This window comes from Lithobates pipiens, unplaced genomic scaffold (genome assembly GCF_037356315.1).
Source record: "Lithobates pipiens isolate NorthernLeopardFrog02 unplaced genomic scaffold, aLitPip1_a1.2 Scaffold_18, whole genome shotgun sequence".
NCBI lineage: Eukaryota > Metazoa > Chordata > Amphibia > Anura > Ranidae > Lithobates > Lithobates pipiens.
Window position 1 is genome coordinate 268510955 of NW_027507758.1, and position 13576 is coordinate 268524530.

Sequence of the window (13576 nt, forward strand, 5' to 3'; positions counted from 1 at the left end):
CCCCTTTAAGCCCATTCCAGGCGGCGGAGCCCGCGACGTCTCCTTCGCGGGCCCCGCCTACCTGTACACGCGCTCGAAATGGGCGGACTTTCCGAGCGGGAACAGTCCGCTCATTTCGGAAGTACAGCGGACAAGCCCACACACGGGCGGACTGTTCGCTCAAACCAAGTTTCAGCGGACAGTTTTTCGGAATTTCCGAAAGACTTTGTCCGTCCAACTGTCCGCTGAAACTGTCCGCTGAAAGCCCACACACGAGCGGACTGTCCGCCCAAACACTGTTCAGCGGACAAGGTTGGGCGAACAGTCCGCCCGTGTGTACGCGGCCTTACTGCAAAAATAATTTTAAGTTTTCTATTATTTGATGAGTAATTTCCTTTATTCACAAAGCAGTGCTGCCATCCTTATCCAAATTAGTTTGGATAGAAGAGACATTGAGATAAGCAGCAAATATGCAACTGTGAGTCAGCTTACTCTGTAACAGCAATGCCTGTATTTTTTCAGTCATTGTGCACAATGGCCAAATGACATATACTCTAACATGACAGTTTTAGGCTTTACGCTGGTTTATTCTCAGAAAAGTATAGTGAAACACTTATTATTGTACAGCTAAGCAGCCCCTGTCAGACATTCAGGGGGTGCTACCTTCTAAATTCTTTTTTTTTGTTGGGGGGGTGACCTGAATGGGTGAGTTTGACAGTGCAACCTATCAACTCAACATGCTGCATTAAATTTGCATTGGTAATTGTCAGAATGAGTCAGGAATATTTGCAACAATAGTTAATTAAACAGGTAAAAATAAAAAAAGGTAGAAACAATGGTGCAGAGGTTTGGCAGGGACTGCAGAATAATAACAAACAGATAATAATAACAGAGAGTCTAGCTAAGAATCACTACTTCAGTAAAACAGTTTGGACCACATAGAGATACTTGCAATTATCCTCATAAAAATCATCCCTCTTAGTGAAGTCCAATGTAGCTCTAGCAACATAAAGGGCCACCTGTCAATGAACAATCTGGAGGATAGTTGCCCATAGACCTGACACAGTGGGCAATTCCCAATATGGCTAATATGGTCATGCCTGCACGAATGTGCACACATATTGCATGTCAGATCCTGGTGACCCCAGGTCTTTAACCACTTGCCAACCAACCACTGTATATATACGGCGGCAGGTCGGCTTGATATTGCAAACCACTGTACCGTGGGCGCATGCGCATGCCGCGGGAGCATGGCCGTGGGTCCCGCGGACTCGATGTCTGCCAGCGATCCACAATCACGCTACACCGAGGCAGAACGGGGATCTACCTATGTAAATAGAGTGGATCCCCATTCTGACAGGAGACATCATAGAGATGTGCTGTTCCCAGTGATCAGGAACAGTGATCTCTATGGTGTTCCAGTGAGCTCAGCCCCCACAAAGTTTGAACACACCTAGGGAACACAGTTAACCCCTTGATCCCCCCCTAGTGTTAACCCCTTCCCTGCCAGTGTCTTTTATACATTGATTAGTGCATTATTTTAGCAATGATCACTGTAATAGTGTCACCGTTTCCCAAAAAGTGTCACTTAGGGTCAGATTTGTCCACTGCAATTTCGCAGTCCCGCTAAAAATCGCAACTTGACACCATTACCAGTAAAAATATTTTAAAAAAATACGCAGTATGTTTTTTCGAAATTTTCGGTCTTTTTTTGTTTATAGCGCAAAAAATAAAAAACGGTGATCAAATACTACCAAAAGAAGGCTCTATTTGTGGGGGGAAAAAGGACATCAATTTGGGTTTGGGTACAACACCGCACAAACGCGCAATTGTCAGATAAATTAATGCAGGGCCATATTGCAAAAAATGGCCTGGTTATTAAGGGGTAAAACCATCCGGGGCTGAAGTGGTTAAAAGGGTGGCTGTGGCACATGGACATTGCTGACTGGTCTTCAGCTTCCTGCTCCCTGTGTTTGCTGATGCTTCTAATTACCTGTTACCAACCTGGCTTGCTCTTGGATTCCTCTTGTCTTTCTCCCAGCTCTGACCTCGGCTTCGCCATGGATATGCTCCTGTCCTGTGTATGACCCCAGCTTGCCTAAAAACGTCTCTGATATCTGACCTGCTAACCACTGGCTTATTGAAACCTGCTATCATCCTTGGCTACTCATTCTGCTGTACCCAGTCTGCTGTGATCCACATTGGTGCCTACCTGCTTTTCCCAGCCTGCTGTACCTACCTGCAGTACTCACCTGTTGCTCCAGCCTGCTACACTTACCTCTGCAACCTGTTTCCTGTTTTGTGCAGTCTGCACCACCATCAGGGTCCTACTACTCACTGCATCTGTTATCTACCTGCATAGAGATCTATACAACTCTCATCTGTGGCACATCTGGCAATCCCTGCTTTTTTGGGCTCCATGTGCCCTGTTACCACCTTCAGGGACTCAGCCACAAGGAGATCTCTCTCAGCATTTCGGCTTCAGGACCAGGTACGTGACACCACCCCTCTGGAACTGGAGTAATCTGGTAGCAAATGGTGATAAAATCCTCACATTAGCTGGATCTTCCAGAAAGGCCACATTTTGTTGGATGTCTGCTCAGCTGCCCGCACACCAGTCTTCACCATGGAGGACAACTCACCTGGCCGGCGATCACATGTTACCCAATGAGAATAACTTCTTTTATCCTGAAAGAAAGAAGTTATTCTCATTGGTCAGCATGAACACATGGCCTTTCTTACAAATCTGTATATGGATATGAAAGTGGACAGTTCAGTAAGTTGGCAGACATGGCTGGCGGCAAACTTGCTAAATAGCAAATAAGTGTAGCAGGGACTGGAGGAGTATGGAGGCAACATTTTCATTTTTGGATGCAAAAGTGGAACTACCTGTACTTTTAAAACAGCTTAGCGCTAATGTATAGAAGAACACCAAACAACTATATCACCTTATCCCAGCCTTTTCTTTTCTTTGTGTTTCAAGAGCTTTAATCACTGACAAACGCCTATGTAGCCATGAAATTTACATTTAGTTTGTCTGTGTTTGTACTGTAACTGCAGACAAGGACTGAGAAAATGGAAGGCAGCTATTTGGTTGAATGTTTTAAGTGGCAAAGTCAAGTGCATAACTGTTCCCATGTAACCAACAGAGTTAAAAAAAAGAAAAGGCTAGCAGGCAGCCTCTGCATGTATTTAGCAACGGTATAGAGAGCACATGTCTCCAGACCAGGACTGAGAAAAAGACACACATCAATTAATCCTGCAAATGTGTTCTCTGCTTTCCACAACTGCATTGGATGAGGAATGTCTGCTTCAAGCAGCTTGTGATCTCCTGTGAGTTCAGTGAAGAAATCATTGTTTACAACTGCTGCCACTAAAGACTTTAAATCAAACAAGTATGTAAAGCACTTGCCTTCTTTGTTCTCAGTCCTAGCCTTCAGTCAGTCAGTGCAGATACAGACAACCTGAATGTGAACAATGCAATGTTTACACAGGCCTGGGCAGAGGTAGGAGGTTTTATATGGGAACATTCTTGGATATATTGAAAAACTACTGGCTTTAAAGATTATAGCTAATGGCTATTCTTTAATATAGAAGCAATAGAGAGGGAAATTCTTTTCCAAAAACTGAAATATACAAGGGGCATTCAAGTCAAACCAGAAATTTTGAGTTTATATATAAAAAGAACACATTTCACGCAGTGGAAACTGCATTTATTTTTCAACATACACCCTGCTACATTTATACACTTGGACTGACAACTCATGGAGCCCCCGGGCAATAGGAGATTATGGGGCCCCCAGGCAATCCGAGTTTATGGGGCCACACAGTAAACACACACACACACAATCACACGGTATACACATACATGTACACACAGTATACACAGACATGTTTCTATTGGCTGAAAAGGTACTGGAGAGGTGGGGCAGCTATAATCTTGGGATTTTTAGACCAAAAGGATGTCAGTAAGGGACATTTCAGAGACAGATGTAAAAAAAAACACAGATTTTTACATACTGTCCCTGGTTTTACTGAGGCTGGCAAACCTGATGGGGCCCCCTAGTGGCTCGGGGCCCTCGGGCAATGCCCGAGTGGCCCAATGGTCAGTCCGCCCCTGATCCCATCATTTAACTAATGCTTGGAAAGCTTTAACATAGAAAGATTTGTCAATATGCCTGATCCAACCTAGGTGAGCCTGCTTCACTTCCTTATCAGTTCACACAGAAAGATTTGTCTCTTGTGAAAATTCATTACAGGTTATGTGTCGATTATCCAGGATCAGTCGTTGATCGGGACATTCGTGGCTCCGGGCTTTTGTCGCTGCTTTTGCTGTCTTCATGCACCTGTTGTCTGTCCGCCATGTGCTCTCCCACTGCAAGGAAAGACAAGGGACGGGGAATATACTAGATAGAAGGTCAGGGGCAGGCGGTGTTTCAGGCATGCGCAGTGTATATAAAGCCTAACACGCGCGTGTCGTACGTACAATCTGTGCGCGGAGGAAGGAGTATCAGAAGCGCAGATCGTTAGAACGAAGGTACAATTTTAACTTGGTGCATCAGTGGCCTATACTGATTCTAGATTGAGGCCTATATTGGGACAAGATTAGGAGAGTTTAGCCTGACATTAGGGTTTGTCTTGTGTTGTGTCTTGCAGAGAAAATGGATCTATTCAATGATGAGGACTTTATCCCCGTATTCATTGCTATGTACAGGGAGCTGCCCTGTCTGTGACAGGTAAACCACCCCTTTTATAACAATAAACTAAAGAGGAAGACAGCGCTGGATCAATTGCTGGAATTTGTGAAGCCGGTGATCCCCACGGTAGACATCCCATATTTGAAGGCCACAATCGGTGGCATGAGGAGCACTTATAATAGGAAGTGCAAGAAGGTCCAGGATTCCCAGAGATCAGGAGCTGCAGCAGATGATGTTTATGTACCCAGGCTGTGGTACTATGACAGACTGCATTTTCTGGCAGGCCAGACTGAACCCAGGCCAGCACTCTCCAATCTTCCTTCAAGACTTCCTTCCACCTCAGCTGAGGCTTCCGACATCCAACCTGGGCCTTCCAGCCAGGAAGAAGTGGAGGAGCCCAGCTTGAGCCAGGTATAGCATTACTAGATGTTATTATTGATCAGCAATTTCTGATTTTACAACATGTTTTACATATCAATAGATAGTAGTAGCCACAAATGATTGGGACAAGAATGAAAAATGCTGGGGTCAGAATGATAATCTTTTCTATTTATTAAAGTGGTTCTGCACCTAAAAAAAAAATATTAAAAGCCAGAAGCTACTAATATTGCAGCTGCTGACTTTTAATAAAATCACACTTACCTGTCCCATGGTCCAGCGATGTTGGCGGCAGATGACGAGCGATCGCTCGTCTCGCTGCTGCCACCGCCGCCATCCTCTGTCAGGGAATCGGGAAGTGAAGCATGGCGGCTTCACTGCCCGGTTCCCTACTGCGCATGCGCGAGTCACGCTGCGCGTCTCTTCAGATCCCCCGCTGTGTCCTGGGAACTGTGTGTTTCCCAGAACACAACGGGGGGGGGGGGCGGGGCGTCTGCGGGGGTCTGCGGCGGTCTGCCCAGAAGTGGGTGCAGATACCTGGATTATCCAGGTAACTGCACCCCCCTCCCCCCTGAAAGGTGCCGTTTGTGGCACCGGAGGGGGGGAGGGATCAGAGGATCAGAGGGATCAGATTAGCGGAACTTCCCCTTTAGGGTGAAGAACCGCTTTAACATTCAATTTGCAACAGTCATGAGCTGAAAATTGTGTGTGATTGATGAACCAAAAACTGTCCCTTTTTCATACACAGGAAAGTCTCAGCCAGGAGGCTGTGGAAAGTGGCAGCCAGAAGGTGGCAGGGTAAGTGGCAGCCAGGAGGTGGCCGGGGCCCAGTAGCCTGCACGAATCCCAGGTCCCTCCCCTTCTTCCACAAAAAAGTCCCAGGAAGAGGAGTAACCTGGAGGAGGCAGCACTTAGCCTATTTCAGAAGGCTACTGCAGCTCTCAGACCCCCCCCGCCACCCCAATAATCAAGAGGACTATGTCTGCATGGCAGCCTGAAAAATGCAGGAAATGGAGGAGGGCCAACGCCTCTTCTGTGAGGAAGTGATCTTACAAGCCCTAGATAAGGGGTTGAGGGGCGACCTCACAAGCCAAAGCCACGTTTGTGAGTTCAACTATGGTCCTCCTCCTCCACCTCCTGCCACAACTACAAGAAGAGGCCAACACCTCTTCTGTGAGGAAGTGATCTTACAAGTCCTAGATAAGGGGTTAAGGGGCAAACTCACAAGCCAAAGCCAAGTTTGTGAGTTCAACCATGGTCCTCCTCCACCTCCTGCCACAACTACAACACCAGAACCACAGACTGGAAGCAAGCGTGTAAGGAAGACAAGAGAGTGATGGCCTGGGTTCAGTCTGGTCTGACAAAAGACGCAGGCTGATGTAAGACCACAGCCTGGGGACAGATATGTCATCTGCTGCTGTTTCTGATCCCTTGTAGTCCTGAACTGGATTGTGCTCACTATTATAAGGACTCTTCAGGCCAATAATTTTGACTGTAAAATAATTGATGTGTGCCCGAGGGGTACAAAGGCTTTGCAAATTTCACCAGTTTCTCCAACATTGCCTTTCTCTTTATTTTGTTATGACCCATAGTAAATAGCTATTTATTTTTCACAAATACTTGCCTATGCATTTTAGTTCAAAAAGGAGAGTTTGTTTGTGAGTAGGCAGGTACAATTCAAAAATACAATGTCAAATTAACAAGAGACACCAGCACCAATCTCCTTGAGGTTAAAAAATAAAAGATAATAATGGTTTTGTGGTAACTTGACACAAAACGAAAGAAAAAATTATGGAGATCACTATAGAAAAAAATAAATAGGAGATCTGGATAAAAAATATAATAAAAACCATAATCAAAAATTCTAAACATTATTATGGAGATCTGTGGAGATTATGGAAATTATTATGGAGACGAAAACAATTTTTTTTTAATATTCATGAGATCATGAGAAATAATGAAGAAATCGGTTTGTCAGAACTCTGTGTGAATATCAGCAGCAAAATGACTTCATTATTCTAAAGAAGAAGAGAATGCGCTGCATTAAAAGATTTCAAAATTTGCAGCGTGACTAATGTGCTATCTTCATTATGAATGCTAGTTTTACCAGACCGAGTGCTTGTGTCTCGTAACTGATAAAGAAGGTAGGTGGAACTTTGTGCATCGGAATTGTGTACACACGATCGGAATTTACGAGAACAGATTTTGTTGTCGGAAACTTTGAGATCCAGATCTCAAATTTTGTTTGTCGGAAATTCCGACAGAAAATGTCTGATGGAGCCTACACACAGTTGGAATTTCTGACAACAAGCTTCCATCAAAGGACACATACCCCCTGTTTTTTTACCATTTTTTTCCTACTATTTATTTTTTTCTTTCATTTTCCCCACCTCTCTTTATATATAATACTTTCTTAGGGAATTATGAATAGTATAGTATATAGTTTCCATAATTTTGTATAATTTTTTATAATTTTATAACTTTTTACATTTATTAGGTTGATCCATTACAACATAAAGTATTTTCACATTTGGATCATTAAGTATCTATAGAGGGAGTATATTCTTGAGTCCATCTCTAGCTAATAACTATTAAAATAATGTATTTTATATTTCATGTATTTTAATTTATTTTAATTGCATATATATATATATATATATATATATATATATATATATATATATATATATATTTGGGTAGGTATTGTACTTAAACTAATTAAGGGTCAGTATGAACAAATTGTTGGTAATTTTGATTGTAAATACAAAAATATTCTCTTACTGTTTGTTTTTATTTGTATTTTTATTCTTCCTAATGCAGATTGACCGTTTGTCTTGGACAAGATTCTATTTATTTATTTTTTCCTGTTGTCTATATTTAATGATCTTTATAAAAACATAGACAACCTAAAACATGGAGCGGCATAGTAATATTATGGACTTCAGTCTGAATAATCTCAATAAAAATGACCACCATAGCTGTATATGGGAAAAGTCAGTTCAAACTCCGGTCTACAAAATCACATAAAAAATGGGCGCTGTATTTGATCTTCGGTCTGCAAAATCACATCAAAAATGGCTGCCATATTTGGTCTTCAGTCTGCAAAATCTAATAAAAAATGGCCACCATAATTATGCAGGTCATGGTGCACTATAAAAAGATGTTGAGGCAAGTGCGGATGTACGCTCCAGATGACGTCAGAGTGACGAAATGGGTAGGGCGGAGTCGGCATATGTTCTTGCATCACTTACGGTCTTTGCTGCTAGTGTCAGCAGTACATGTTTTACATGCTTTTTTGTGTATAGCAAAATGTGAGTACATTTCCACATTTCTTTTAATTGGAAAAAAGTTTTAAATAGTATTACACTATTGGGGCCCTTCTCTCTTTTTATATGGTAAACAAGTGGAACACCAATTAAAACATCCTGGATCGGCTAAGCCTAAGTGTGCTACATTGGCAAATACTGTGCATACCTCATACCCCAGGAGGGGGTGAAATTTCTGCTGAGTGCAGTCACAATAAGAGCACAGAAAAGTCACATATGCTTAGATCACTTTGGGAAGAGGATTTCAAACCAGCTTTTGAATTTCTTATTTCTTCACCAGCACCAAGCACTTTATGAGCACAAATATTGAACGTTAAACGAAATCTTCGCTAATTTGGACTTTCATTTATTTATTTATTTATTTTTTATCAATTTTTATTTAAATCTTATTATGTATTTTCTTACTCAATCACTTAATTTTTAGTTTTAACACTCATTTTTATTTTTATTTTTATTCGTGTTTGGGATTGATGTCCACCAATATGTATGGTTTTTGCACAAAACTGTATTTAACATAATAAGGAATTAAGGTTTTAGATGCAGGGGAGCATTTTGCATAAACCATGGACAGCACATATTTTTAGTTCTTAGATGGATGAGACATGACTTTACAGAGACTATATTATTGATCTTAACATTTTTATCAAAAATAAAACAAATTTTTATATTTACATTGTATGAATCACATGAGCAGCACCACATCTACTTTTATTTTCTTTCACAAGCTTCCATCGAGCATTTGTTGTTGGAAAATCCAACCGTGTGTACGCGGCATAACTCTATTGTCTGCCATCTTGATTAACAGTCTCTGGACTGGCCCGCCTATCAGTAATAGGACCCACACTTGCCACTTAATACTGCGTGTAGTACCGCCACGCTAGTATACCTGTTTTATACCTGTAAAATTAAAAGTCCCAGTTTGACTGAACAGTTTTACCAATTTTTACTGCCATACTCTCTTCATGCATGTACACTGTAATGCTTTGGAGTCTTGCCCATTATTTTGTGCTTTCTTTGTCTTTCTTCGCTTTCTTCAAATATACATTCTTTCTTGCTCAATATGTTTTATTTTAATTTTACAAAACAAGCAACTGATATAAATACAGTTTATACATATACATACTCAGTTTAACAATACATTATCAAAAGGCCCTTATATCAATTACGGATCATTAGAATAATTCTTGACCTTTTTCAAAGGCCAGAGAATGAGGTTAACATTGTTAGGCGAGATGCCCAGTGGTGTTTTGATTATGAAGGCTATAAAAAAAAGAGCTTTAAGTAGTTCTGTTTGACAGTTTATTTCTTGTATCTGCATTACCTGGGAAAGGTGGAGAGAAAGAGTGAAGCAGAAAAAGGATATAGTGGAAAAGCTTTTGATCCAGTGGTATTATAAGGCACAGGAAAAGGGAGGATGGCATATGGGGCACCTCAGAAGTATAATAGGAGGAGTCCCCTACATCTGTGGTTAGCCAACCCTCTGTTTTTTCATACAGAAGGGGCTCTCTAATTAGGTTGTGAGTAGGCTATTCACGGAGACCATATTTTTAGAAAATTCTCATGCTTATCCATTCAGATATCATTATTTTTCATTGTACCATTTAGTCGTGTTTTAACTTCTTGATAACTCAGTGTGGGTGATTTCCAAGAGTGGGCTATTGTTTTGTTTTTGTGGCATTGAAAACAAATTCTGATCATTTTTCTGTTACAAGGAATATCTTGATTTAATTTATTTAAGAGAGCTTTGATTAAAAAGTAAACCTTAATCCAGAATCTTTGAGCTGTGTGGCATGACCATCAGATACAGTGGGGGTCATTTACTATAGCAGTGATAAATGATCCTGCAGTCCCGGAAAATAGTGCCCAATTAAGGCCAATTAAGACTTCAACTCTCAGAAACTGGGTGCTAATGCAAATGGAAAGAAGCGCTGTTGCCGGCAAACATGCCTGTCAGATCACATATGCGAGAATGGTTGAAGTCAATGGGGCTCGAACCTGCAAAATCCAAAGTTCTCACTGAAGGCTTATATGCAAGTTCTTTGCCATAAAAAGTGTATGGGGACCTGGGTCCTGCCCCAGGGGACATGTATCAATTGGGATTTTTTTTAAAACTGCTTTTTTTTCAGGAGCAGTGATATTAATAATGCTTAAAGTGAAACAATAAAAAATAAAATTCCTTTAAATATTGTGCCTGGGGGTGCCCTTAGTATGTCTGTAAAGAAGTGCATCTTTCCCATGTTTATTACTGTACTGCAGCAAAATGACATTTCTAAAGGGAAAAATGTCATTTAAAATTGCTTGCAGCTGTAATAAATTGCCAGTTCCCGGCATTATAGAGTAAAAAAAGTCTAAGAAAAAAACGGCATAGGTTCCCCCCACCAGTTCATACCAGGTCCATTGAGTCTGGTATGGATATTAAGGGGAACTCCATGCCAATTAAAAAAAAAATGGTGTAGGGGTCCCCCCAAAATCCATACCAGACCCTTATCGAAGCCCCCTGAACCATACCAGGCCACATGCCTTCAACATAGAGAGGGTGCTTTGGGGTCCCCCCTAAACACCTTGTCCCCATGTTGATGGGTTCAAGGGCCTCATCCCCACAACTCTTGCCCTGATGGTAGTGGGGGTCTGTGGGTGGGGATCCCGGCCCCCCGTATGTGAATGGGTAGTGGCACATTGTATCCCTACCCATTCACCTAAAAATGCAGTGAAATGTGACAAAAGACAATAGCCGGTTTTTGACAATTCCTTTTTAAAAATGTCTTCTTATTTCACCCACTTCTTTCTCCATCTTCCTCCGGTCTTGCTTCTTTTTCTCCTTCTTCCTCCAGCTGCTTCTTCCCCAGCTTCTTCTTCCATCTTCCTCCGCTTCTTCCTCTGGTATTCTCCATCTTCCTTCAGCTTCTTCTTACGCTGCTTTGTCCTTCAGTCTTTCTCCTCCGCCGCTCCCGCCATCGACCCGCTTAACAGGAAAACAGCGACCCTCCTCCGACGTTTCGGCCAGCCAATTATATTTTCATATATAACTATGGGACGTGGTCGCCGGATGACATCAGCAGGAGACCCTGCCCCCTTGTGACATCACTGACCCATCCGTGGTCGTTGGATGACATCAAAAGCACCCTTCCCATGTTGAGGGCATGTGGCCTGGTACGGTTCAGGAGAGGGGGCACTCTCTTGTCCCCCCCCTTTTCCTGCAGGCTGCCAGGTTGCGTGCTCAGATAAGGGTCTGGTATGTATTCCCCCACGCCGTTTTTTTTAACTTATGGCATGGGGAGTCCATACTGGACCCAAAGAGCCTAGTATAGATCGGGGGGGTGGAACCCATGCATTTTTTTGTAATTTTTTTTTTTAATGGCTGGCATTTTTTATTTACTTTCAGTGGGGAAGCTGCTGACAGCTGATGACTCATTGGTTGTTAAGGACGTGGCGGCTGGCTTCCTGCCCCCCCCCCCCCTGGTTAGCAACCAGCTATATACAGCGTTAAAATAAAAAATGCAAAACATATAAAAAATCGCATCACAGACGCAACAGTTGTATTTCTGGTGTGGTTCCATTGAAATCTATTATCGCAAATTGCTTGAAAAAAGTCCCTGAGCATTTCCAAAAAAACGCACTGGCCGTAAAACGCTTGTGAAATTACGTGTGCATTCACATTTGCACATGAGCACAAGGAGGCGGATGCACTTTTAAAAAAAAGGTTTTATCACGTTTATTGCTGTCACAAGCAATGTAAACATCCCTTGTGAAAGCAATAGGCAGGGCAGATCCCTCCTCTGGCCTTAAAAGCATTTGATCACATCAAGGTCAGTGTGATCAAATGCTTAAAAATGTTTTGTTAACATCTTGGGAAATTGGAAGTGCTCACTGCTTACGGTTTCCTATATCATAGAGGCTGACAGAGCAGTTCCATCTTTCATCTTTGTCCACCTCTATGATCAGCTGGCAGAAGCTGGACTTGTGTCAGAAGCCACAGAAGACAGCGGGAGATGTCTCCTCCCACTGTTTATAAAAGCAATCCAGTGGCTAGTTAGCCATTAGGATTGCTTTTGCAAGAGATCTGTCCGTTGGAACCAGGAACCAGGATGATGCCTGCAGCTGCAGCCATCATCCTAGTATAACCACTTCAAAGTCCAGCAACGCACTCCTTGCTGGTCCACAAGTAGTTAACAATGTTATTAATAATATGCAGCATAAAGGGGGTTGATGTACTGTGATCAGTGGAAGTTAATTAACCCCTTTGTGCTGCAGTAGTGGCACCAGTATCAGTGTTTATTACTAACCCCTTCATGCTGCAGCACAAAGGGGTTTATTAACTGCCACTGGTCACAAATGCATCAGTGACAGTATATTTAATAACCCCCTTCATACTGCATATTACTAATTGTTGCATTGATAATTCATAGTTTCATAGTTAGTACGGTTGAATAAAGACACCAGTCCATCCAGTTCAACCTGTGTGTGCCTACAATTGTCCCTATCCCTATACATTGCACACTCTCATCGGTCCCTACCCTCAAGGAGCCACAATCCAACATCCCCATTCATATAGTAGGGCCAATTTTGGACAGAAGCCAATTAACCTACCTGCATGTCTTTGGATTGTGGGAGGAAACCCATGCAGGCACAGTGAGAACATGCAAACTCCAGGCAGGTAGTGTCTAACCACTACACCACTGTGCCACCCATAATTAATCCCCTACTTGCCCCCCAGTTTAGCATTCTAGCTTGTTTCTGAGAGAAGATACTCATCGGTACACTGCCTGCCAATGCCAGCCGACACCACTCTCTCTTCCATCCGGTCTCCCTGACTTCACACCAGGCCGGGACTATCACTTTGCCTGACAGAAGAGAAAGTGTTCCAATGTTCCATTCTGTTGGTGCAGGAGCCGCTCGCAGACAGTACACAGCTCTCTCTGCAACAGTGTTCTGTAGCAGTGTGCAGCAGCAATCACACAGGTCCACCCCCCTACCAGAAAGCTGTTGCGTCCAGGGCTTCTGGCCCTTCTGCCCCCCTTGTCCCGCTCCTGGTGGTACTTGATGGTGTCACCCGGGTAAGGTCGGCCCCCCCTGCACCCCCATAGCAACACCACTGGGTATATGGGCCTCAAGTCGCATCAAAATCAAACCAAAGTAGTGCATATTTAAACCCACTTGCAGGATGCACACATGAGAATAGTGCCTAATTCAAAGGTA